The sequence below is a fragment of the Ovis canadensis genome, chromosome 14, assembly GCF_042477335.2.
Source record: "Ovis canadensis isolate MfBH-ARS-UI-01 breed Bighorn chromosome 14, ARS-UI_OviCan_v2, whole genome shotgun sequence".
Taxonomy (NCBI): domain Eukaryota; kingdom Metazoa; phylum Chordata; class Mammalia; order Artiodactyla; family Bovidae; genus Ovis; species Ovis canadensis.
In genome coordinates, this window is record NC_091258.1 from 74,461,643 (window position 1) to 74,488,907 (window position 27,265).

A 27,265-nucleotide genomic window follows, 5' to 3' on the forward strand; every position below is an offset into this window, starting at 1 on the left:
GAGGAGAAGGGGATGACAGAGGATGAGATGGCTGGATGGCATTACTGACTCGATGGACGTGAGTCTGAGTGAACTCTAGGAGTTGGTAATGGACAGGGAGGCCTGGCGTGCTGTGATTCATGGGGTCGGAAAGAGTTGGACACGACTGAGCCATTGAAGTGAACTGAATTTACATGTTTTAGTGCTATTCTCTCAAATCATCCCACCCTCAACTTCTCCCACTGAGGTCCAAAGTCTGTTCTTTACATCTGTGTCTCCCTTTGTTGCCCTGCATGTAGGATCACCCGTACCATCTTTCTAAATTCCATATACATGCATTAATATACAGCAGTTGTTTTTCTCTTTCTGAGTTATTTCACTCTGTATAATAGGCTCTAGATTCATCTACCTCATTAGAACTGATAAACCAGGTGACACTTTTGCTAAGTATGGTACAAAATAGTGTACGATGATTTACTACTTACCAAAAAAATTTCAAATGCATGAGATGAAGGGAAGAAAGCACTCAGGCAAGGAATGAATCTGAAAAAAAATTAAAAAAAAAAAACAAACCTGAGAATTATCTTTAATCTAAAAATCTGGTGTCAAACTTTAAAAAAATGTGGAGAATAATCACATTTAGAAAAGGATGATAACAGTAGAATACTGGAAACTAAAAAAGCTTATTTCTGAGGTTAAAAATGAGTACAGAAACTGAATGAATTAAGACCTAGTCCAAGCTAGAAAAAGCACCATAAAGAAAGGAGAAAATGTGAATCCGTTCAGAAAAAAAAAAAAAGTGTTCCTTTGAAAATGCTACCCAATAATGATACAGTGATAAGAATCTGCCTGACAATGCAGGGGACATGGGTTCTATCCCTCCTTCAGGAAGATCCCACAAGTACAAGCAACTAAGCCTGTGCACAACTACTGAGCCTGTGCTTTAGAACCTGGGAGCCACAACTCCTGAGTGCACGGCACAGCACAGCCAAAAAAATTCATTAAAAAAAAAAAAAAAAAAAGCTACCACAGAGTGACATTCTAGAGTCAGTCATTTCTTGCCCCAGGTCTCTTGTTCCTTGACCTCTATCTTATGATAGGACAAGGGAAGGGGGTCTCTCACACCTCAGTGAATCAAGCCACTGCCCCAGGTTCAACAGGGTTTGCAAATGAAAATCATCCTCTGCCACAAATAATAAAAAAAGACACAAGCCTTATAGACAGGAGTTTTGAAATTTTCATCCTTCTCTGTATAACTAAAAAAATCATCTGTATCCAAACAACTGGCCACACCTGGATCGAGCTGACCCCTCTGTTCACCTATCTCCCTATTTCATCTGGGTCTGGTGTGTCTTTTTCTCCCCCTCTGCTCTCCTGCTGCTCCTGTCCTATTTCCTCCCTCACATATGTCCTGTCCCAGGCTGCTGCAATTCGTTCCCCCTCGAAATGCTCGCTCTCTCCAACCTTCCTGAGTCTTTCAAAAATCCATACCTATGCCTGCCTCTTTCTTCCCCCATTTCGGCTCCCTCTCTGCGCTCCAGATTACTCCCCTCCTCTCGCTGTGACTCTCCCTGCCTCCCCACTCTCTGGCAGGCCACGTGGCTATGCTTCCTTCCAGCCCTTTCTTCCTCTGCTCCTTACCTTTCTCTGTCAACACCATAAAACCGACCACCTCAGATTGAGACTTGAACCCTTGTGGCGGGACTCTAACCGAGTGAAAACACAACTCGGGACTCTAACCCAAGAGGTCTGGACTTAAACCCGGCCAAAACCCAGTTAGGGACTCTCCACCTCTGACGTCCTCATCGCCCTTCGCCTCCCCGCTCCCATCTCTGAGACAGGGCAGTTCTCCCTATGCTGTTTTGCAATCCCTGGAGATCTGGCTTTCTAATTTATTAATACTTCTCTATTTTACTCACTTGGCTATTTTCAAGGCTTAACCTCTTTGACTTGACTATCCCTTTGCAAATCCCTCAGCCATTCTGTGTTCCCATTGGTTCTCCCTGATGCTTTTCTCCTCGGTTTCAGTTATTTCTCTCAGTCCTTCTGACTCTGCCTCTCCTGATCCTCCTGCCTCCTGAATTTACTGAGTGGGCGACAGAACGAGACGCCCCCGGACCTTTTCCAACCGAGTTGAATTGGGCATGCAACAGCACTGGCTGTCACATGGCCCTATGGGGGGTGAGGGGACGGGCTGACAGGAAAAGGGGCTGCTGCGGAGCAAAAGGACCGGCCTCAGGAGACGCGAGGACAGACGGGCTGGGAGGGAGGGGGCTCAGGAGCGGGGCGGCCTCTCCGGAATCCCGGGACCGGGGAGAGGGCGCGGCCTATCTGGGCTCTGCCTCCAGCGGTCGAGAAGGCGACGCGGCGGGCGCGACTCCAGCTCGCGAGAGAGGGCTTTACTTGGCGAGGCCAGAGGCGGTGTCTACGCGGACCGAGGGCCGAAACCGCCTCTGCAACACTTAAAACCCAAACGAAAAGATAACTAACTGGGCCGCCACGGCGCGGCAGCGTCTATTCGGGGCCGAGCACCGGGTGCCAGGGTGTTCAGGTCGCTGGCAACTCCCACACCATGAGGACGACAGCGAGGGCGGAGGTGGGGACTGGAGGGGTGGCGAGCTCTGCAAACTTACTCTAGAAGGAGGCTTAAGAGCCGCTCGGGGACCTCGGCTCCGCGCTCTCCAACTTCCGGCTCCGTGGGAAAGGGCTTTTGGTATTAGAGCCGCAGCTTCCGACCAGGGGCGGGGCGAGCACTCGGGCGCGCAGAGTTCGTGGGAGGGGCGGGGCGCGGAGGGGGCGGGGCCTGTTACCTTGACAGCATTAAGTTACCGTCTGTAACACTGCTCAGGTAAAAGCTTCAAGTTATGTCAGAAGCGAAGATACTTCCTCTTAACTAAAAGGGTTCATTCTCAATAAAAAGCTGTTTTTCACAGCATGGTGTGCTCAGATCCTGCTAGTGAGGCTGAAGCAACTCAGGGATCTGGGAACTTAGGCAGTTTTAAGAAACAAGAATGGGACTAGTCTCTATATTACAAAACTCTGCCTGGGTAGAAATGGGCTATTCCCTACTCATACCCTACAAAACAGCAACCTTAGCATAGTGTTGAGTTCAACAAACTCAGGGTCAGTACCTGGGTGTCTGAGATGGAGGACTTAAGGGATGTGATCATTTGGATCACTAACCACAGCCTTTTAAGAGCAAGACACTTTAAATGATTATAAACTGCGTTATTGTTTCTTTTATCCAACGTGTTTTAATTACTTCCCCTTTCTAAACCCAACTCTTTAAACAGTGACATGAAGGGGGTTGTATAAGTAACTCTTACAATGACAAATATCATTGTGTAAGTTTAAGCTACAGAGAAAAGATTAACTGATATGTATACTGTGAAACGATTATCACAACAGGTTTGCCTAGCATCCATAATTTCGTATAGATAACCTAAAAATGATTCTCGACAGTGGGTTCACCAATGATTTATCAGATACAAACCAAAAGCTCACCCCAACAAAATAAAAAGAGGTAAACTGCACACATCCTAATTATCAAATATTGTGCAGTAAACCATCCTCAGCAGTGAAAAAACAATGTACACTATAATACCAAAAAATTGCCAAGCATATATTCAATAATAGTTTGTCATCAAGAATACATAAAGAAAATAGTTTAAATAGTTTAAATCATCAAGAATACATAAGAGCTCTAAAATGTACTGATCACCAATTCCACCATAGGGGTGGGGGAGCTTTCTTAACCAACCATCCCACATATGGCAAATAAAATACAAAGAGTAACATAAAATAGAGACTTAATGACAAAAATAAAAGACAATCATTTATAATGCATACAAATATAAAAAAAGAGGAAAGTAGCTATGCCTTAAAAAAAAACAAATGATGGTTCATCACTGAAGTTATCACTCCACTACATAAGCTCTGTCATTAAGTTGCTACAAAATTAAGTGTGGAGGCAGAATGATCAATAGCACCCAGGTGACAAGCATGCAGCATCAGCAACAGCTTAGTCAACAGCCTCACAACTCTGAGGGTGTGAACCTGGACAGTACCCTGTCAGGAGAAGTTCCTATACCTCTTGGTGAGGCTCAAAGGGCATGGTGATAGTACACGTGAACAACACTATCATGGCGCCCTTCATGCAGGCTTCTCTGACATCATTCAAAGCCAGAAAAAGATGTACAGGTCAAGGTCTTCAGATACTTTCTCATATCAGAGAACACGATGACCACTATACTAAGTAGCTTCAAGTGGTAATTCTGTATGCAGCAGGAAAATATTAAAACCAATAAGGAAAAGGATTCTCCTTTAAAAATTTTCTCTTACCCAGTAAACCCACACCACAGAGTCCATGAGGAGCTGCCCTGTAAACACAGGCGGATTACCACAGCAAAGAAACTGGACATGACTTCAGACCCTAGAGCCACATACTTCAAAATCAAATTTAAAAGGAAAAATTATACAAACTAAGGAGAAGGCAAAGTCAGGAAGAGTCTACACTCCCAGACTACACAGACCAGAACAAGAGTGGAAAACTATGAGATGTGGGGGTCTCATATCCTAAGACCTTGAGATGGGACTATTTGGTCCATCCAGAGATGCCAAGCTAAGAGCCTGAAAGATTCACACATATTCCCTTTGTTGGACTGCTGTCCTTACAGTTTTCCTAAGTAACAGGCACAGAAGATCCAATCCACCAGCTTATTCCACACACCCTGACATGTATGGCAGCAAAAGGAGAACAGCAGAAATGGCTGAGAGATCTCAAGAGGCAGACAGGGACTAAGACAGTTCATTACAGGTTCTGAGGTGCCAGATAAAATTAAAGAGCAGCCAGTACTTTCCCATTTTCCGATTCTATCTCCCAAATATGACAACTGTGATGAAAGCAGCACCGGATCCGGGGTTAGACGCTTGGGGCATCAGCTCTGATCTATATGGACTAAGAACTGAGTAGCCAATACATCCAAGCCCGCAAAGAGAGAAGAGGGGGCAAGGCAGCCCACCTCATGCTCCTCACACTCAAGAACAACCAGCTCACAGCAGCGAGATGGCGAGTGTTGTGGATACAAACCTTGCCTTTGTGTCTGCTGGAGCTGCAGCACCACTGGCAGGTGAAAGAACACATGATACATGTTGAAGGACAGGCTGAGGACTCGGGGAAAGGTTAAGCTTCCTCTGGGATTTTAATAAACAAATTTCTCTTTGGCCAACAAAGTGAGAGAGTCAATTCCTAGGTAGTTTGAGAAGTCCGGGGTACCCGAGGAGGAGAAAGGGGTCTGGGGCTCTCGAGGAGGACAGAAAGTGGTCTGGAATTATCAAGGAGGAGAAAAGGATAAACTTTTTTCTTTAACCCAGAGCTGATGATTACACAACAAAACGACTCCACTTAAACTCTGTACTAAGCAGAGGCATTACTTTGCCAACAAAGGTCCATCTAGTCAAGACTATGGCTTTTCCAGTGGTCACGTATGGATGTGAGAGTTGGACTGTGAAGAAAGCTGAGCACTAAAGAATTGATGCTTTTGAACTGTGGTGTTGGAGAAGACTCTTGAGAGTCCCTTGGACTGCAAGGAGATCCAACTAGTCCATTCTGAAGGAGATCAGTCCTGGGTGTTCTTTGGAAGGAATGATGCTAAAGCTGAAACTCCAGTACTTTGGCCATCTCATGCGAAGGGCTGACTCATCGGAAAAGACTCTGATGCTGGGAGGGATTGGGGGCAGGAGGAGAAGGGGACGACAGAGGATGAGATGGCTGGATGGCATCACTGACTCGATGAACATGAGTTTGAGTGAACTCCGGGAGTTGGTGATGGACAGGGAGGCCTGGCGTGCTGTGATTCATGGGGTTGCAAAGAGTTGGACACGACTGAGTGACTGCACTGAACTGAAGATAATAGAACAACAATGTATCCTGCTTGAGGACAGGTTTCTCCTTCTTGAGAACCTCCTGACTAATCCTGTCATCTTGAAATGTCAATTCTGGGCATGGGTCTGGTAAGACCTTTACAACCTTGAGACATTCTTTTGACTTACTGTAATAACCAGTTGAGAAAGTACATAGCTTCCTTGCTAAGACTAGCGAGGGGGGGCATTCTCCATCACCCTTCTGATGTCCATGTCAGAAGCTTTCTCTGTCCCATTTCATACTTTAATAAAACTCTGCTACACAAAAGCTCTTGAGTGGTCAAGTCTGGTCCCTGGTCCCAAAACTGTATCTTCTTCTTCGGAGATCATGAATCTGACATTGTTCACTGTAAGTTCTCATCTCTATGCACCATTACAAGAAGTTTCCAACCACTATTAATGTGCTTTCCTCTCTGCCCTGAGATCTCATCTCTGTTCACACTTTTGATACATTCCCATCCATTTGGGGGTTTTGTTTTGTTTTCAAAACAAGTATCTCAAACTAGGTGTGAAAAGAGCACACCTAACATTGTTCTCAATGGTGAAAGACTGAAAACTTTTCCTCTGAGACTGGGAAGAAGGCAAGGACATGCACTCTGCATCACTGTTCAACAAAGGACTGAAACCCCTAACCAGAGCAATTAGACAAGAAAAAGAAATCGAAGCTTCCCAAAGTGAAAAATTAGAAAGTTACCTTCTTCCCTAGAGGACAAGGTCTTTTGTGTATACACTGTAGATTCCACACAGACACAAAAAACCTCCTGCCACATCAAATAGCAATTTTAGCAAACTTGCAGGATACAAAAGTCAACGTGAAAATCAGCTGCATTTCTATACACAGTGAACAATGTTAAAAGAAAATCACATAACAACTTTATTTACTATTGTATTAAAAATGGATGAAATATTTAGGAATAATTCACCAAGGAGGTGAAACATATACACTGAAAACTACTTAACCATTTCTAAAAGAAATCCAAAATAAACAAATAAATCTAGTAGTCATGGACTGGAAATCTCAGTACTCTATATTTCCAAGTTACTCAAAGTGTCCCACAGATTTAATGAATTCATTATGAAACTTACAATGGAAATGTTTGCAGAAACAGAAAAAACTTGCAAGAAGTCATAAAGAGTCTCAAGGGGACCATAAACTGCAAAAATACTCTTCAGTAAGTACAAGGATGAAAGATGAAGGCCAACCTTTTTAAAATTTCAAGCTGTACACAATATCATCCAGATGGTGTAGTACTGGCATAAACACGGATTTATACACCAAGGGAACAGAAGGGAATGTTCAGAAATAACCATTTGCATGTATTTTCCTATATTTAAAATATAACCATATGCATATAAATACTTGCATATATTTAAAATCTAATGACAAGGATGCTAAGAAAACCCAGTGGAAAAAAGACAGTTGCCATAACAAATAGTGAATCTATGGGTTAAACAATGAAGAGGAAACCTCACCTGCATCAAAAGTAAAAACATCTCTGTGCCAAACCACAAAATGAACACAGTGAAAAGACAAAATCTGAACAATGAAGGCAATGAAAGTGAATTTCCAGCTCTCAGAGATTTAGATTCTTGTCACAGTTTCAAACAGATGATGGAATAGCACACTGTCACTGATACCTGACTCAGAATTTTCCATCCCATTTCCAATCAAGATTTTGAAGTCAGTGACTCACTCACTTAGCTTCAATTACCTTAGAACAAATTTCCCTTTTTAGGTCTACTTCCAGATTTTACCAGGTACTGTGCATGTTAATACCTGACTTCCACCCACAGCTTCTTAATCCTGATTGACAGAGAGCAGACTGCACAGCTAGAAGGACCTGAGGCAATCCCTGCTGCCCAACAGCACTGAGACCCCTTCTCAAACCTGTGGGTGTGAAGCCCTGCCCAGGATGGTGCCCTCCACACAAGGTCCAGGACACTGGGTCATGGGGAGATGGATCTAAGTGGAGACAACAGGCCCTGAGGGAAGTTCCCTGGTGATGTGCACCTACCAGGGTCAGGAAGGATACTTCAGAGTCAGAGATGATTAGTAAGTCCAAAGAAGGGATTTCAGGAAGCACAGACTGAGAATCAACTGAGAATATGATTTTACCTGAGAAAGAGCCATTCCTCTTTTCTTGCCTTTTTTCCTCCTCTTCCCAGCTTCTTCCTCAGACAATCTAAGTTTTTAGAAGTTGATCTGGCAGGTGGAAAACAGGCTGCTTAAGGCTTAAAATCAACGTGCCCCCTTCGTTTGCCACAACGAGAAAAACAGGAAGACCTCCCTATGTGGAACAGTGCTTTGGTGTCCACTGCCTCAGGTGGGATGCTGTTTCTGCCCTCCTATTTCTTCCCTCACGCCTGTCCTGCCCTCCTCGGCAACTTGTTTCTCCTCCTGCTGCTCTTCTCCCCACCCCAACCCTTCTAATTGTCCTAAACATCTATACATCTGTCTTTTTCTTTCTCCCAACTCTGCTCCCTCTCTGCCTTCTAGTCACACCCCTTCTCTCCCTGTTACACGCCCACTCTGGGGCACTCCAGGTGTCTAGGGTTACTTCCTTCTCTTCTCTTCTAGTCAACACCTATCCCTGTTTCTCTCCCAGGATCACCCCTGTCAGCCCTCCTACCGCAGACGCGGGGCCCCTGTCTCCTTGTCTCCAACTCCTGGAGATCCCACGCCTTTGTCCATTTCTCTTTCACCCACCCGCTACTTTAAGAGCTAAGTCTATTTCATTTTACCATCCCTTTACAACCGCCTCAGCCATCCTGGGCGACCCCGTGGGTTCTCTCATTGTTTTCCACTTGAGTTTGCCTTTCACTCTCAGTCACTGCTTCTTCTGATCCCCCTGGCCCACGTATCTACAGAAATGATGAGTAAATGAAACGCCCGCCTATCAAAAGAGCACCTTTTCCAACGAGACGGACTCGTGACGGAAAAACACTGGGTGCCACACGTCCAGCCCAGGGGTGAGGAAAAGGGACTGACCAGGAAGGGAGGCCTGCGGGGCAGAACGATCGGCCTGAGGAGACGCGAGGACAGAGAGGCTGGGAGCCAGAGAGGTCTCGGGCCGGGCGAGCTCTCCAGAATCCCAGGACCGGGGAGAGGACGCGGCTTCTCCGGGAGCGGGGCAGTCGACGCGACCTCCAGGGGCCGACAGGGTGAAGCGGTGGAGGTGGACGTGCCCGAATCCCCCTCGCGCCCGGGACTTTACAAGGCACAGGCGTAGGTACTAACGGTTAAGTTTTAAGCAGGAAAATATCCCGAAAGGCGGTGTCTCTGGGGCCGAAGGCCGAAAAGCAAACGGCAAGGACAAGCCTCAGAGCGATTTCGAACACTCGACCTGCAACCACTGCCTCTGGGTTTATTTGGGGCGGACGGCGGGGTGTTGGGATATTACTGCCGCGGAACCAGCGGGACCATGAAGATGGGCTGGCGAGGGCGGGTTGGACGGCTAAGCGCGCAGCACACGTTTACACTGGGAAAAAAACACTCAAGGGCCGCCGGGCTACCTTCTCTCGCGGCCTTCCGCTTCCGCAGGAAAGTGCGCGCGCGCGGATTCCGAGGCGGAGCTTCCGGGTCGGGGGCTGGGCGGATCGCTGCAGGCGAGGGGCGGGGCGAGGAGCGTCCAGGTCTGCAGAGCGAGAGCTAGGCGGGGCAAGGGGCCGGGAGGTGTTTAACAGTCCTGTGATGCCCCGTAAATGGCAGTCTGTTTTTTTAAATTTCTTGCCTTTAACGTCTAAATAGATAGCATATTCTCCTATAATTACAATATGGAAATGTCTATGAATAAAATAAACTGTTTGTCATACGTTGAGGAAAGAACGGTGGTAGTAGTGAAAGTCGCTCAGTCCTGTCCAACTCTGCGACCCCATGGTCTATACAGTCCATGGAATTCTCCAGGCCAGAACACTGGAGTGGGTAGTCTTTCCCTTCTGCGTGGGATCTTCCCAAGCCAGGGATCTAACCCAGGTCTCCCGCGTTGCAGGTGGATTCTTTACCAGCTGAGCCACAAGGGAAGCCCCTGTTAGTAAGACTCATCCAGTGTTTTAGCAACAACATCTAAGCAGCCAGGGTATGGGGACAGAGTTAAAAATCTGGAATCCGTGCCTAGCTTTGATTTCTTCTTTTAGTGCCTGTTGGCTGCTAGACAGTTCTCTTCTTAAATTCTTCCGATTTAATTTGAATTTTACAGATTCCCCCACAGCCTCCTGGGAATTTTGAGGACTTGGGTCACTTTGCGCTCCCTCTCGGGATGCGAGGAAAACGTGCACTGGGCACAGTGGAGAGGAGGAAGCTGGCGGGCTCCGCGGACCAGAGGCACCGCTGTGGCGGGGCTCCACGCCGCCATGCAGGCAGAGGTGGCCGGCCTTTCCAGGTCGCTGTGTCCCCCGTTACACTTTTAAGGCAAAAGCTTATAACTTTGGAGACCAGTATGTTGGAAACTAGGCTGTGTCCTCCTAACAAGTAGAAAAGTTTCAATAAAGATTTTATTTTCCTTTCTAAAATTTTTTGAAATTACGAAAGTATGACAACACATTTACATGAGGCTTTCCAAATAGTTACAGACAGTTCCACTATATATTACAATTTTTACGTAGACAAATTAAGATTTTCAATTGGAATTTCAATTTTAAACTCTCAAAAATTAATAGAATGGACAGGAAAGTAGGATATACTAGACCTGAAAAGAATTGTGAACCAATTCAACCTAATTAACACTTACACAATTTTCACACAAGAGCAGGATACAAATTTTATTCAAGTTCCCATAGACTATTAACCAGGAGACCCTGGAACATGATGTAAAACAAAGTGCAAAAGTTTCATGGCCTAAATAAAGAGTATTGAAATCATACAGGGCCTGCTCTCTTAATGATGTTAAACTATGTGAGAATCAATACCAAAGGTATTTGGAAATAACCCACATAGTTTCAAGTGCAATAAATAAATAAATGCTTTTGTCAGCAGGTTCTTGCCTTTCCTGTTCCTGGCACTTCAGAGGTTGGGAACCTGGGTCTCTGAAGAGTTCTTGTAGGGCGGTAAGTGGATGCAGAACATTTCCAACCATTAGAATAATTTAACTATTTTAAGAAAACAAGAAATTTTTCTGGATTTCTCTCTGTACTGCAAACTAAAATAAATACAAAACTATCCCTGGGGAAAATGTGCCGTTTTACAGTGACATCCTGTATCACAACTTTTCCTCTTTCCACATGGCTCAGTTCCTGAGACACAAGATCAAAACCTACAGTCTGAGACTGGAGGACTAAGGTATGGGATGGGAACTTCTGTCAGTACCTTGATTTTTTGTTTTTGTTTGTTTGTTTGTTTTTTGTTTTTTTTTTGTTTGAAATTGACAAAGTTTACTAACCATTGCTTTTAAAAGAGCAATTTTTGTTGATCAGTTGCTAAGTCGAATCTGACTCTTTCCAACTCCATGAACTGCAGCACACCAGGCTTCCCTGTCCTTCACTATCTCCCAGAGTTTTCTCAAACTTGTCTTCATTGAATGGGTAATGCCATCCAACCATGTCATCCTCTGTCACCCTCTTCTCCTGCCTGCAATCTTTCCCAGCATCAGGGTCTTTTCCATTGCGTCTGCTCTTTGCATCATTTAGCCAAAAAGAGCAATACATCTTTAAAAATTGATGAAAACCGCATTGTTCCTTTAGTACACATTCTAAGCTTCTACTGCTCTCCACACAACAGGCCAATAATTGAGAGACAAGTTGCTGGGGCAGGAATAACAACTTTATTCAGAAAGTCAGCAAACTGAAAATACAGTGGACTTGTACCCTCCAAACCATCTCATCCGACTTAGAACTCAGTCCCCTTTTATACTAAAAGTGGAGGGAGTAAAGTCAAGTCAAATTCCTTTGAACCTAAGGAATCAAACAGTTAAGTAACAGAGCATAAAAGTCCATCAATAAGAGTTCCCTGAGCAAACTAAAATAACATCAAGGAATTTGAAGAGCAATGGAAGGCCTTAAAAGGTCATTGTATAGGGTCACTCCTCAACCTCTCCCCCCCAACACAGTATCAGTAATCGTATTACTATTGAAATCATTCATGTGCTGGGGTAGAAAAAATTTACGGGTACATAATATATTTAAGAGATAATTTCAACTGTTGAAAAGTACAAAGCTTATTTACGAGATGATGTTTTGTAATAAAACCATGGAGTTGCATATCCATGCACACATGCATGCACATGTAAATACACGATTGACTGAAATGAAGAGTTGCCTCTTGACACATTTTTAAATCATTTTCCCATGATCACTTTTTAATCATATGTATTTCAGCATCTCTGGGCCCATGAAAATGAATCAACTGTACTTAAGTTTGTCAATATTACATTAAAAAAAAAAACATGTTTATTTATTTAGGTTGTGCTGGTCTTTGTAACTTTGTGTGGCTTTTTCTAGTTGCACTGAGCAGGAGATACTCTGTAGTTGTGGTGAGTGGGCTTCTCACTGCAGTGGCATCTCTTTTTACAACAGGTTGCAGGTGGACTGCAGGCACAAGGCTTCTGTAGTTGCAACACATGGGGTCTGCAGTTTCCGCTCACAGGCTCTCGAGCATGGGCTCAGTAGTTGTGGTGGATGGGCTTAGTTACTCCCGGGGATGCGGAATCTTCTCGGACCAGGGAGATCAAACCCATATCCCCTGCATTGGCAGGCACATTCTTATCCACTGTACCAATGGGGAAGTCTCAACTCTAATACTATATTAGTTTTAAAAAAAGAAAAAGTAGTATACGTATAAAAATCATATATAGAATACTTTGAGTGCAATCTCTATAAAATACCTATATTCAAAAATAATATGAGGGCATCTCTCCTGGCACAATGGTAAAGAATCCACCCACAAATGTGGAAGGCATGGGTTCTGCTTCAGGATAATGCCACATGCCTCGGGGCAACTAAGACCAAGTGACACCACTACTGAGCCTGTGCTGTAACGCCCAAGAGCCCAAACTACTATGCTCACGTGCTGAAACTACTGAAGCCCAAGCCTCATACAGCCATGCTCTGCAACAAGATACCACAACGAGAATCGCATGCACCAGGACTAGAGAACAGCCCCCACTGCTGGCAACTAGAGAGAAGACCAAGCAGCAACAAAGACCCAGAACACCTAAATAAATAATTTTTGTAAAAAAATGATTTTATCTGCAGTTAATTTTAGGTATGTAGTTACTAAAAAAATCCAAAGTTTACTTGTTAATTCCACAATAAAACAATCAACCAAGGTTAGTAAAGTTGGGGACTTCCCTGGCAGTCCCGTGGTTAAGACCTCAGGCTTCCATTTCAGGAGTTTCAGGTTCAATCTATACTCAGGGAATTAAGATTCTGCAAGCTGCACCATGTGACAAAGAAGACAAAAAAAATACCAGTGAACTTGGATTTCATAGTGAAAAATAAATGATGGAATGAAAAGCCCCCTAGCCCTGAGGTCTCTTTCTGCACTTTCCATTCCATTCCCAAACAGCAAGATTTTCAAGGAGGTCCTCATTTAGTTTTAAATGTACTATAAATAGTCAGGACTGATTTCCCCTTACTGGCCTCTTTTCCAGATTTTACCACATATTCTAAGTGTTAATACCTGATGTCCACATGCAGCTTCTTTACCCTGGTTGACAGAGAGCAGACAGTGCATCCAGATGGGCCCTAAGCAATCCCTGCTGCCCAAAAGCACTGAGACCCCATCTCCAACCCGTGGGTGAAAAGCCCTGCCCAGGACGGTGCCCAGGGGAGCCTTCTCACAAGGACCAGGTCACCGGGTCATGGGGAGACGGGATCTAAGTGGAGACAACAGGCCTTGAGGGAAGGCCCCGGGTAAGTCTGCACATACAGGAGTCAGACAGGATTCTTCAGAGTCAGACACAATTAGCAAGTCCAAGTAAGGGCATTTCAGGAAGGACAGACTGAGAATCAACTGAGAATATGACCTTACCTAAGAAAGAGCCATTCCTGACTCTTTTTCTCCCCTCTTCCAGGCTTCTTCTCAGGCATTCTGCAGAGGTTGATACTGAAAGTTGAAAACATGTGTTTAATGCCTACAGTCAACATTCCCCCTTCCTGAGCTCCAACCACCATACAGGGAAACCCTCACCATGGGGAATAGACAGTCCTCTGTGGCCACTGTCTCAGGAGGGACTCAGGAAAGGCAATTCCCACACAGAGACCAACCTGGGAGCTTTCCCACACTTTCCTTCAGATCACAGTCCCCTCCTGGTGAGGCCTCGTGCACACAGCAGCAAGGGGCACCTCAGCTGACCCAACAATCCCCTTCAGATCACAGAGCAGGCCCCGGTCCATCCCAACTCAGAACAGAGTGGCCTCCTCATCCCTGGGGCTGATCTCAGTCTCAGAAGTGGAGGCTAAGAGCCTTGGTGCTCAATGCAGGATCCCAATCAGATTTGCTGCACTGTGAACATACCTGGGACTAGGACCCACACAAGTATCTGAGGACGTCTGATAGGGCAGGGGGTACCATACATGGTTTTGCAAAATGCTTCATGGATCTCATGGGAAACACTGGGTTGAACACCACTAAAGGTGGCAAACCCAGCCCACCTCCTACTTTCTTCTTTTCCAGCCTTACTGAGATAGAACTAATGAAATGGATATGTGTATTCTTATCATGCATGATGTGACCGTTTGAGAGATATATACACTGTGAAATATTTATCACAATCCAGTCATCAACACATCCATCAACTCCCAGTTCCCATGTTTTGTATGGTGACAACACTTAAGATTTACGCTACTGGCACATTTAAAGTATTTAGTAACATAGAAGAATTTACTACAGTTAGAATGGTGCACATAGCTCCCCAGAACTTACTCATTTTACAACTCAAAGTTCATACCTTAACATCTTCCCATCTTCCCCAACTCCCAGATCCAGAAAACCACCACCCTATTGGCTGTTACTGACTTTCGCTCTAGTAGATTCTACATGTAAGTGAGATCATACAATAGCTGTCTTTCTCTGCCTTAGTTCACTTAGCATAATGTTCTCTACATTCATCCAGGTTATCCTAAGTGGCAAAAATCTTCATTTTTTAATGGCTCAATAATATGTCATCTACTACTCCTTCAGTGACTATTCTAAAGCCTTTGACTGTGTGGATCTCAACCCACTATGGGAATTTATTAGAGATGGGAGTACCAGACCACCTTACCTGTCTCCTGAGGAACCTGTATGCAGATGAAGGAACAGAACTAGAAATGGAACAGCTGGCTGGTTTAAAATTAGGAAAGCAGTAAGTTGTCACTCGGCTTATTTAACTTATATGCAGAGTGCATCATGAGAAATGCTGGGCTGGATGAATCAAAAGCTAGAGTCAAGAGTTCTGAGAGAAATCTCAACAACCTCAGATATGCAGATGATGCCATCCTAATGGCAGAAAGTGAAGAGGAACTAAAGAGCCTCATGATGAGGGTAAAAAGAGGAGAGTGAAAAACCTGGCTTAAAACTCAACATTCAAAAAACTAAGTTCATGGCATCTGATCCCATCAATTCATGGCAAATAGATGGGTACAAAGTGGAAACTGTGGCAGATTTTATTTTCTGAGGTTCCCAAGTCACTGTAGATGGTGACTGCAGCCTATGACAAACCTAGACAGCAGATTTTAAAGCAGAGACATTACTTTGGCGCCAAAAGTATGTGTAGTCAAAGCTATGGTTTTTTCCAGTAGTCATGTACAGCTGTGGGAATTGTACCATAAAGAAGGCTGAGCACCAAAGAATTGATGCTTTTGAATTGTGCTAGAGAAGACACTTGAAGAGTCCCTTAGACTGCAAGATCAAACCAGTCAATCCTAAAGGAAATCAACCTTGAATATTCATTGTAAAAACTGATGCTGAAGGTGAAACTCCAATACTTTGGCCACCTGATGCAAAGAGCTAACTGACTGGAAAAGACCCTGATGCTAGAAAAGACTGAAGGAAAAAGGAAAGGAGACAGAGACCATCACTTAGCTAGCATCACTCACTCAATGGATATGAATCTGAGCGAACTCCAGGAGATAATGGAGGACAGAGGAGCCTAGCATGCTGCAGTCCATGGGGTCACAAAGAGTTAGACACAACTTACCAACTGAACAACAAAAAGCAGCAGCTTGCAGAATTTTATTTCTCCAAACAACTATTGAATTCCAGCCCCTGGGGAATAAAAGATCAGTCTAACCACTGGACTGCTAGAGCATTATCTAGGTGATTTATTTATAAGTTATAAAGATATAGTCAAGGAGAGGAGTAATGCATTACTCACACCTTATTTGGCAAAAGAGTTCTCATGGCCTTGTTTAGCTGCACGGTGGCTGTGAAATTAAGAATACACATTGTTATGTATTAGGAATGAAGAAAGTCATTACACTGTAGTGATCTTCAGTGTGAATTTATATGTGGATATAAAAATGAATGAAAGAACTGAAAACAGCAAGATAAAACTACTTCATGTCTTTGAGACAAACTTAAGTTCAAATATTGAAATAATAATTTAAAATAATTTCACAACTGTAAACCTTTTATATATCCCTCAGGCTCAGGTAGGGTGGTATGAATGACATCCTAAAATGGATTTTTTTTTCATTTACCTACTTTGATGCTAGAATCAGAATCTTTATATTAAAACTTAGAGACTCATTTTAGCTTGTTAAGATTCAGAAAAAATCTAAAGGAAAACAAATCTGTGAGTTAAAAAAGAAAAAACACACAAAGGCCTCATTTAATTTTAAATTCTCATTTGGGACAAGGAAGAGACTAGCCATGGGTTACATGGGGTATTTTACACTGAGGATAGACAGTGGGTTGCTATATCTCTTTGAACAATTTTCCTTGACTGCCTTGTTATTTGGGGCTTCCAAGATGGCTCACAGAAGTTCAAGCTGGTTTTAGAAAAGGCAAAGGAACCAGAAATCAAATGGCCAACATCTGCTGGGTCATGGAAAAAGGAAGAGAGTTCAAGAAAAACATCTATTTATTGACTATGCCAAAGCCTTTGACTGTGTGGATCACAAGAAACTGTGGAAAATTCTGAAAGAGATGGGAATACCAGACCACCTAACCTGCCTCTTGAGAAACCTATATGCAGGTCAGGAAGCAACACTTAGAACTGGACATAAAACAACAGACTGGTTCCAAATAGGAAAAGGAGTATGTCAAAGGTGTATATTGTCACCCTGCTTTTTAAACTTCTATGCAGAGTACATCATGAGAAACCCTGGGCTGGAAGAAGCACAAGCTAGAATCAAGATTGCTGGGAGAAATATCAGTAACCTCAGATATGCAGATGACACCACCTTATGGCAGAAAGCGAAGAGGAACTAAAAAGCCTCTTGGTGAACGTGAAAGAGGAGAGTGAAAACGTTGGTACGTCACTGTGGTTTTGATTTGCATTTCTCTGATAATCAGTGATGTTGAGCATCTTTCCATGTGTTTGTTAGCAATCTGTATGTCTTCCTTGGAGAAATGTCTGTTTAGTTCTTTGGCCCACTTTTTAATTGGGTTGTTTATTTTTCTGGAATTGAAATGCATGAACTGTTTGTATATTTTGGAGATTAACTGTCAGTTGTTTCGTTTGCTATTTTCTCCCATTCTGAAGGCTGCCTTTTCAGCTTGCTTATAGTTTCCTTTGTTATGCAAAATCTTTTAAGTGTAATTAGGTCCCATCTGTTTCTTCTTGTTTTCATTTCCATTACCCTGGGAGGTGGCTCATAGTGGATCTTGCTGTGAGAGTGTTCTGCCTATGTTTTCCTCTATGAGTTTTATGGTTTCTGGTCTTACACTTAGCTCTTTAATCCATTTTGAGTTTATCTTTGTGTATGGTTTTAGAAAGTGTTTCATTGTTTTACAGGTGGTTGACCAGGTTTCCCAGCACCACTTGTTAAAGAGATTGTCTTTTTTCCATTGTATATTTTTGCCTCCTTTGTCAAAGATAAGCTGTTCATAGGTGCATGGATTTATCTTTGGGCTTTCTATATTGTTCCAATGATCTATATTTCTGTCTCTGTGCCAGTGCCATAATGTCTTGATGACTGTAGCTTTGCAGTACAGTCTGAAATCAGGAAGGTTGATCCCTCCAGTTCCATCCCTCTTTCTCAAGGTTGCTTTGGCTATTTGAGGTTTTTTGTGTTTCTCTGACATTATTTGTTCTAGCTCTGTGAAAAATACTGTTGGTAGCTTGACCAGGATTGCATTGAATCTGTAGATTGCTTTGCGTAGAATATTCATTTTCACTATATTGATTCTTCCAATCCATGAACATGGTATATTGCTCCATCTATTTGTGTCATCTTTCTTTCATTAGAGTTCTATAGTTTTCTATACAAAAGTCTTTTTGTTTCTTTAGGTGAATTTATTCATAAGTACTTTATTCTTTTCATTGCAAAGGTGGGTGGGATTGTTTCCTTCATTTTTCCTTCTGTTTTTCATTGTTAGTATATAGGAATGCAAGGGATTTCTGAGTATTAATTTTATATCCTACAACTTTACTATATTAACTGATTAGTTCTAGTAAGCAACGGAGAAAAGGAAAGATATAAGCATTTGAATGCAGAGTTCCAAAGAATAGCAAGAAGAGATAAGAAAGCCTTCCTCAGTGATCAATGCAAAGAAATAGAGGAAAACAACAGAATGGGAAAGACTAGAGATCTCTTCAAGAAAATTAGAGATACCAAGGGAACATTTCATGCAAAGATGGGCTGGCTCCACAGAGGACAGAAATGGTATGGACCTAAAAGAAGCAGAAGATATTAAGATGAGGTGCCAAGAATACATCGAAGAACTGTACAAAAAAGATCTTCACGACCCGGATAATCACGATGGTGTGATCACTCACCTAGAACCAGACATCCTGGAATGTGAAGTCAAGTAGGCCTTAGAAAGCATCACTGGGAACAAAGCTAGTGGAGGTGATGGAATTCCAGTTGAGCTATTTCAAATCCTGAAAGATGATGCTGTGTAAGTGCTGCGCTCAATATGCCAGCAAGTTTGGAAATCTCAGCAGTGGCCACAGGACTGGAATAGGTCAGTTTTCATTCCAATCCCAAAGAAAGGCAATGCGAAAGAACGCTCAAACTACCGCACAATTGCACTCATCTCACACGATAGTAAAGTAATGCTCAAAATTCCCCAAGCCAGGCTTCAGCAATATGTGAACCATGAACGTCCAGATGTTCAAGCTGGTTTTAGAAAAGGGAGAGGAACCAGAGATCAAATTGCCAGCATCCACTGGATCATGGAAAAAGCAAGAGAGTTCCAGAGAAACATCTATATCTGCTTTATTGACTATTACAAATCCTTTGACTGTGTGGATCACAATAAACTGTGGAAAATTCTGAGAGAGATGGGAATACCAGACCACCTAACCTGCCTCTTGAGAAATCTGTATGCAGGCCAGGAAGCAACAGTTAGAACTGGACATGGAACAACAGACTGGTTCCAAATAGGAAAAGGAGTATGTCAAGGCTATATATTGTCACCCTGCTTATTTAACTTCTATGCAGAGTACATTATGAGAAACGCTGGACTGGAAGAAACACAAGCTGGAATCAAGATTGCCGGGAGAAATATCAATAACCTCAGATATGCAGATGATACCACCCTTATGGCAGAAAGTGAGGAGGAACTAAAGAGCCTCTTGATGAAAGTAAAAGAGAAGAGTAAAAAAGCTGACCTAAAGCTCAACATTCAGAAAACGAAGATCATGGCATCCGGTCCCAATACTTCCTGGGAAATAGATGGGGAAACAGTGGAAACAGTGTCAGACTTTTTTGGGGGGGGCCTCCAAAATCACTGCAGATGGTGACTGCAGCCATGAAATTAAAAGACGCTTACTGCTTGGAAGAAAAGTTATGACCAACCTAGATAGCATATTCAAAAGCAGAGACATTACTTTGCCGACTAAGGTCCGTCTAGTCAAGGCTATGGTTTTTCCAGTAGTCATGTATGGATGTGAGAGTTGGACTATGAAGAAAGCCAAAGAATTGATGCTTCTTATCGTTCAGAATTGCCCTGACTGCACATGTGGGTGACTATAGTTTCTTTGGTCCCTTCCAGTGTCTTTGTGTTCTGTTGCCCAAGGAGACATTTGTCCAGGAGCAAGCCCTGCAGTAAAGGGCCTCAGGTCCCAGTCTATCTCACGTGCTGCGTGCTCAGACACTTCAGTCGTGCCCTACTTTTTGTGACGCTATGGACCTTAGCCCACCAGGGTCCTCTGTCCATGGGATTCTCCAGTCAAGAATACTGGAGTGGATTGGCATGCCCCCCCTTCAGGGCATCTTCCCAACCCAGGAGTCAAACCTTCCTCTCTTATGTATCCTGTAGGGGCAGGTGGGAAGCCTGTCACACACACGTTTTTATAATTGAATTATTTGTCAACAGACATTTAGTTTATTTCTACAACAAATGATTGTTGTGAATAAAGAAATATTGGTTATATGAATGCAGGTAACTCGTTCAAATCACTGATTTTTCACAGGACATTCCTGGTGGTCACAGGAATTCTAGGTTAAGAACCTGCCTTGCAACAAAGAGAACTCGTGTTCAATCCTTCATAAAAGCACGGCACACCCCTGCTTTTGCTTCTGGAGCCTCAGATATAGCAGCCTCAGAAATAACATGGGGACGTAAATACCACATGAGATGGAGCAACTAAGCCAGGCACTACAAAGACAGAGGCTGCATACTCCAGAGCCCCCATGCCACGATGAAACGTCCTTTGTGATGCAATGAAGATCCCATGATCCACAACTAAGACCCACTGGAGTCAAATAAATGAACAAATATTCTTTAAAAATATACTGATCTGCTTCCTTTGGATATAATAATCAGAAGTGAGACTGTGAGGTCCTATGCATGTTCTATTTGTAGTATTTGAGGAAACTCCGTACTGTTTTCCATGTACCATTTACATTCCCACCAACCATTCACTAGAGTTCCTGCTTACCTGTATTGTGCAGGTATGTGGCACATGCGCGTGATTTGGAAAGACATGGAGTGAAGCCCGCTGCACTGGCAGCAAGAAATAGCAGCTGCATCATCTCCAGAATAAGCCTCTATACTCCAGATTGCTATGGAGCTGATGGTCCCCGGAGTCTATGAATAATCCTTCCCTGTGCCCGTGAGCTAAGACACTTCAGTCATGTCTGACTCTTTGCGACCCTGTGGACTGTAGTCCACCAGACTCCTCTGATCATGGAGTAGGTTGCCATGCCCTCCCCCCAACTCAGGGATCAAACCCGAGTCTCTTATGTCTCCTGCACTGGCAGGTGATTCTTTATCACTAGCACCACCTGGGGAGCCCGATCCTTCCTTACATCCTGAGATTTTTTATGGCCCCTCCCTCACGAAATCCCTCTGCCATCAAAGTTTAGCATCATTTTCCATCTAGGTTGAAAGACCCTTATGAAACTTCATCTGGTTCAACACACAATCCACACATGCAGTAATAATCCATCCATCGTGCTATGCAATCCCCAGAAAGATTCCAAGGTTTAACAACTCATGCATTTACGATGGAATAATACACAAGAAGGCACCCAAGCAGCAAACCGGTTTCAAGACAGCTTCTTATCAGTCACAGTGACCTCAGCCAGCCCAAAAACTGTCATCTCCAAACTCTAATAATAAAAAGTACATGTGTACGCTGATGTACATGCTCCAGTGAGACTTCAACATCTAACAAGGATACACTCCAAGGTCTCTTTTGTTGTCCTTCCAAATGCACCAGAAACCTTCTTCATTACAACTCAAAATAACAGAAAATACTAAACGGAAGCAACAAAATCATCTCCGGGATTTTCAGTTCAGTTGAGTTGTCACTCAGTCGTGTCCGACTCTTTGCAACCCCATGAGTAGCAGCACACAAGGCCTCCCTGTCAATCACCACTTCCAGGATTTACCCAACCCATGTCCATCAAGTCAGTGATGCCATCCAGCCATCTCATCCTCTGTCATCCACTTCTCCTCCTGCCCCCAATCCTTCCCAGCATTAGGGTCTTTTCTAATGAGTCAACTCTTGCACGAGATGGCCAAAGTATTGGAGATTTAGCTTCAACATCAATCCTTCCAATGAACACTCAGGTCTGATCTCCTTTAGGATGGACTTGTTGGATCTCCTTGCAGTCCAAGGGACTCTCAAGAGTCTTCTCCAACACCACAGTTCAAAAGCATCAACTCTTCGGCGCTCAGCTTTTTTCACAGTCCAACTCTCAATCCATACACGACCACTGGAAAATTCATAGCCTTGACTAGACAGACCATTGTTGGAAAGGTAACGTCTCTGACTTTAAATATGCTATCTAGGTTGGTCATAACTTTCCTTCCAAGGAATAAGCGTCTTTTAATTTCATGGCTGCAATCACCATCTGCAGTGATTTTGGAGCCCCTCCACCAAAAGTCTGACACTGTTTCCACTGTTTCCCCATCCATTTCCCATGAAGTGATGGGACCAAAGGCCATGATCTTCGTTTTCTGAATGTTGAGCTTTAAGTCAACTTTTTCACTCTCCTCTTTCACTTTCATCAAGAGGCTCTTTAGTTCCTCTTCACTTTCTGCCATAAGGGTGGTGTCATCTGCATATCTGAGGTTATTGATATTTCTCCCTGCAATCTTGATTCCAGCTTCTGCTTCTTCCAGCCCAGCATTTCTCATGATGTACTCTGCATATAAGTTAAAAAAGCAGGGTGACAATATGCAGCCTTGACGTACTCCTTTTCCTACTTGGAACCAGTCTGTTGTTCCATGTCCAGTTCTAACTGTTACTTCCTGACCTGCATAAAGGTCTCTCAAGAGACAGGTCAGATGGTCTGGTATTGGGATCGAATCCAGGTCTCCCACATTGCAGGCGGATTCTTTACCAACTGAGCTATGAGGGAAGCCCCTCTGGGATTTTACCAACAGTAATTTTACAGGTTGCATAATGATTCTTGCCCTTCCAAAAGACATCACAAAATCCACTCCATGGAGTCAATGCTGTGGGGAACCTTCTGGATTCCACCTCCAGGGCCAATGCACCCATCCCTCCCTGTGGGCTCAGCTCAGGCCTTGATTCTAACACACTGCAGGGTAACAGTCCTCTTCCCAACTCCACTTTCTTCCTTCCTTCTCAAATGTGATCATGACTTTCCCAATCAACCGAAGCACACAAACCTCAGTCATAGCATCTGTGTCCCAGGGAAACTGAGCTAAGACACTGTGGCCTGCCCCCTTTCCAGGCAACCCACAATTAGCCATGAGCCCACATCCAGGTCCTCCAGTCAAAACTGAGACCACCCTTGTCAACAGTTCCACACAACGTGATCCCACAACTGTTGCGGGGAAGAGCCAATGCTGATTCCAAGTTGGAACTGTTTCTTTGCCTTGCTTCTCACTGCTGTGGTTATTGTAATCATCCATAATGGCTGGCCTCAGAGGACCCTACCTCTTGGCCTGACTATTAAACTAAAGTGCCTTTGTTGAACTCACAGGGAGATGCTCTGATCTCACAACCTGTGAATGCCTGCAGGAAAGAAGAGGTGAACACAGAAGCCTGGCTGTCCCTGAGATGTACTGCAAGACTGATGGCCCTTTACTGATGGCCCTTTTTACCTTACTTCCTCACTGCCTCTCCCTCTCGATCCTCCCTTCTGACTTTATTTCCCCACTGCTTCTTTAGTTTCATAAAAGAATCTGGCATCCAGACACCAACAAGATGGCTATTTTGAGATATTAGTTAGCCATCTTCTTGGTCAGCTGGTTTTCAAAATGAAATCCCATTGTTTGCCTCAAGAAGTCGTCTTCCCAAAGTACTGGCCTCTCTCACAGGTGGCAGAGCGAGCCTGCACTGGGTCACAGCACTATGCTTGCAACACATGGATATACCATTCATAAGGCTCATCCAGAGGCCAAAATTTGCCTCCTCTCACAACTCTCCTAGACCCCCAATAGCTTCCTCTCCACTTTCCCACGTTTTCGCCAGTTTTCTGTGCTCTGTTGAGCAACAGGGCTAAACAGCAGAGACCACTGGGCCTGGGCAACACACAGAAATATACAAGCCACATATGCAAGGGCACTGGGCACTCAGTATGCTATTGCTGCTGCTGCTGCTAAGTCGCTTCAGTCGTGTCCAACTCTGTGCGACCCCATAGACGGCAGCCCACCAGGCTCCCCCTTCCCTGGGATTCTCCAGGCAAGAACACTGGAGTGGGTTGCCATTTCCTTCTCCAATGCATGAAAGTGAAAAGTGAAAGTCAAGTCACTCAGTGGTGCCCGACTTCACGACCCCATGGACTGCAGCCTACCAGGCTTCTCTATCCATGGGATTTTCCAGGCAAGAGTACTGGAGTGGGTTGCCATTGCCTTCTCCGATGGAGACCAAGAAACGGTCCCTCCTGGGAAAACATGCCAGGAACTGGGATATCACAAACTTTTAAAGGTCTTTGAGATTTGGCTTGATTGAGCTCAGTGAAGAAGTCACAGGAAAGGCCCCAATCTCACTGCCATCTGTGGTCCCTGAGTGAGCTAAATGGAAGATACCCCAGCTCTTTAAGGAAGCGGGGCCTCCTTCACAGCCTCTTAGATTCCAAAGCTTCTGGCCATTCTAACCACAGTAAAATCAGTATCCCCCACTCTGAGTAGATAAACTGCTGAAAGCAATGTGTTTCCCCACTACAGCCCTCATTATGAAGTCTCCCATTAACAGGATTACCAATCCTCACAGGCTTGGATTCTTAAGATCTTATTATCCAATCACCCCAAATGTTGCACACCAAGATCTGAGCCTATTAATAACCCTGTCTCTACATCCCACACAGCTGTGTACAGCACTCATGCCACTGGCTTCACAATTCTAGGACAAACTCCCTTCTCCAATTAATTTTAATTAATGAAGACAACCCACTCCTATTCAACTCTATCAAAGGTCTGTAAGCTAGAAGCATTTTCAAAAAAAAATTTTTTTAATTTTAAAATGAATTCATTTCTTTATTGCATATTGCTATTTTTAAAAAATGTACAGTCTCATAACACATACAACATTTTTTTCTTGGTACTATAACAACAGTCTTGCACCTAAAGACTAAGTGGTTCCAACTACTAAACTAAAGAGATACAAGACATATAATTAAGCTTACAAATTATAATGCTTTGTCTTTTTGGCATTAATTTAAAAAAACAAACAAAAAACTTTTAAAATACACACCCAAGAGAGAAAAAGTGGCTACTTACACCAGCACCAATCTAAAAAGTAGGTGTTTTTTTTTTTTTTTTTTCTTTTTTCCAACAATGGCACATGGAATGACCTGCACACAGCTTTCGGGGAAAGAAACAAAAAACGGAAATGGCAAAGGAGGCCTACCAGGATGGCCATATCAAAACGAGGATGATTACAAAGGGCGAGAGGAACATGCTACACAAACTTGCTCCTTTATGTGACTCCCTCCACTTGCCCATTCCTTAAACTGGAAAACAAAGCCATTTTCAAAAGTCAGTCCCAAACTCAAGCCAGATCAAATTTCTCCTGCTCTAAATAGAAAAGAATATATATAGAGGCATTTTAGTTAAGGAATAGACAAACCCCACTAGCGTACCCCACTTCTCCTCACCTCCAGGCTTTTCTGAGCGAAGTCTCAGTCTGCATCTTCGACACAGTATACTTGCAGACTTTGATACCTAGGAGCTGGGGGAGCGCGACGTCTGCTATATATCTGTGACTGTTTTATTTGCTAGTCATTTACTTCTGTGTAATATGTAGAAAGTCGCTAAGTTTGCAATGAGGGGGATTAATCTCTGACAATATTCCACCAACAGTTCACTTTAGTTGCTCAGTCGTGTCCGACTCTTTGCAACCCCATGCAGCACATCAGGCCTCCCTGTTCATCACTAACTCCCGGAGTTCACTCAGACTCACGTCCGTCGAGTCCGTGATGCCATCCAACCATCACATCCTCTGTCGTCCCCTTCTCCTCCTGCCCCTAATCCCTCCCAGCGTCAGAGTCTTTTCCAGTGAGTCAACTCTTCGCATGAGGTGGCCAAAGTACTGGAGCTTCAGCTTTAGCATCATTCCTTCCAAAGACAAATTAGGACTGATCTCCTTTAGAATGGACTGGTGGATCTCCTTGCAATCCAGGAGATTCTCAAGAGTCTTCTGCAACACCACAGTTCAAAAGCATCAATTCTTCAGCGCTCAGCTTTCTTCACAGTCCAAATCTCACATCCATACATGACCACAGGAAAAACCATAGCCTTGACTACACGAACCTTTGCTGGCAAAGTAATGTCTCTGGTTTTTAATATACCTTCTAGGTTTGGTCATAACTTTCATTCCAAGGGGTAATCATCTTTTAATTTCATGGGTGCAATCACCATCTGCAGTGATTTTGGAGCCCAAAAAGATAAAGTCTGACACTGTTTCCATTGTTTCCCCATCTATTTCCCATGAAGTGATGGGACCAGAAGCCTTGATCTTTGTTTTCTGAATGTTAAGCTTTAAACCAACATTTTCACTCTCCTCTTTCACTTTCACCAAGGGGCTTTTTAGTTCCTCTTCACTTTCTGCCATATAAGTGGTGTCATCTGCATATCTGAGGTTATTGATATTTCTCCTGGCAATCTTGATTCTAGCTTGTGTTTCTTCCAGCCCAGTGTTTCTCATGATGTACTCTGCATAGAAGTTAAATAAGCAGGGTGACAATATACAGCCTTGACGTACTCCTTTTCCTATTTGGACCAGTCTGTTGCTCCATGTCCAGTTCTAACTGTTACTTCCTGACCTGAATATAGGTTTCTCAAGAGGCAGATTAGGTGGTCTGGTATTCCCATCTCTTTCAGAATTTTCCACAGTTTCTTGTGATCCACACAGTCAAAGGCTTTGGCATAGTCAATAAAGCAGAAACAGATGTTTTTCTGGAACTCTCTTGCTTTTTCCATGATCCAGCGGATGTTGGCAATTTGATCTCTGGTTCCTCTGCCTTTTCTAAAACCAGCTTGAACATCTGGAAGTTCATGGTTCACATATTGCTGAAGCCTGGCTTGGAGAATTTTGAGCAGTATTTTACTAGCGTGTGAGATGAGTGCAGTTGTGTAGTACTTTGAGCATTCTTTGGTATTGCCTTTCTTTGGGATTGGAATGAAAACTGAACTCTTCCAGTCCTGTGGCCACTACTGAGTTTTCCAAATTTGCTGGCATATAGAGTGCAGCACTTTCACAGCATCATCTTTCAGGATTTGAAACAGCTCAACTGTCCATCACATCCACTAGCTTTGTTCGTAGTGATGCTGTCCAAGGCCACTTGACTTCACATTCCAGGATGTCTGGCTCTAGGTGAGTGATCACATCATCGTGATTATCTGGCTCGCGAAGATCTT

At 43.7% G+C, this 27,265-nt stretch overlaps 1 protein-coding gene and 1 pseudogene across 6 annotated transcripts in view; both read right to left on the reverse strand.

The window, feature by feature from the left end:
* The window catches only part of LOC138419233 (zinc finger protein 665-like), a 38,005-nt gene extending 28,549 nt beyond the window's left edge, over positions 1-9,456 (reverse strand). Inside the window, exons 1-3 of one of the 6 annotated variants that reach the window (XM_069551807.1) lie at positions 9,415-9,456; positions 8,018-8,104; positions 465-522 (exon numbers count right to left, since the gene is read on the reverse strand). The gene's annotated coding sequence lies outside the window, so the exon portion shown is untranslated. Of the gene's footprint in view, positions 1-464; positions 523-2,612; positions 2,726-8,017; positions 8,107-8,890 lie in introns of those variants that run through there. The other 5 variants (XM_069551806.1, XM_069551809.1, XM_069551805.1 and 2 more) reach the window with 5 other exon arrangements.
* Positions 9,457-9,898: 442 nt separating this feature from the next.
* LOC138929749 (bolA-like protein 3 pseudogene) lies at positions 9,899-10,253 on the reverse strand (annotated as a pseudogene).
* Positions 10,254-27,265: the final 17,012 nt, after the last annotated feature.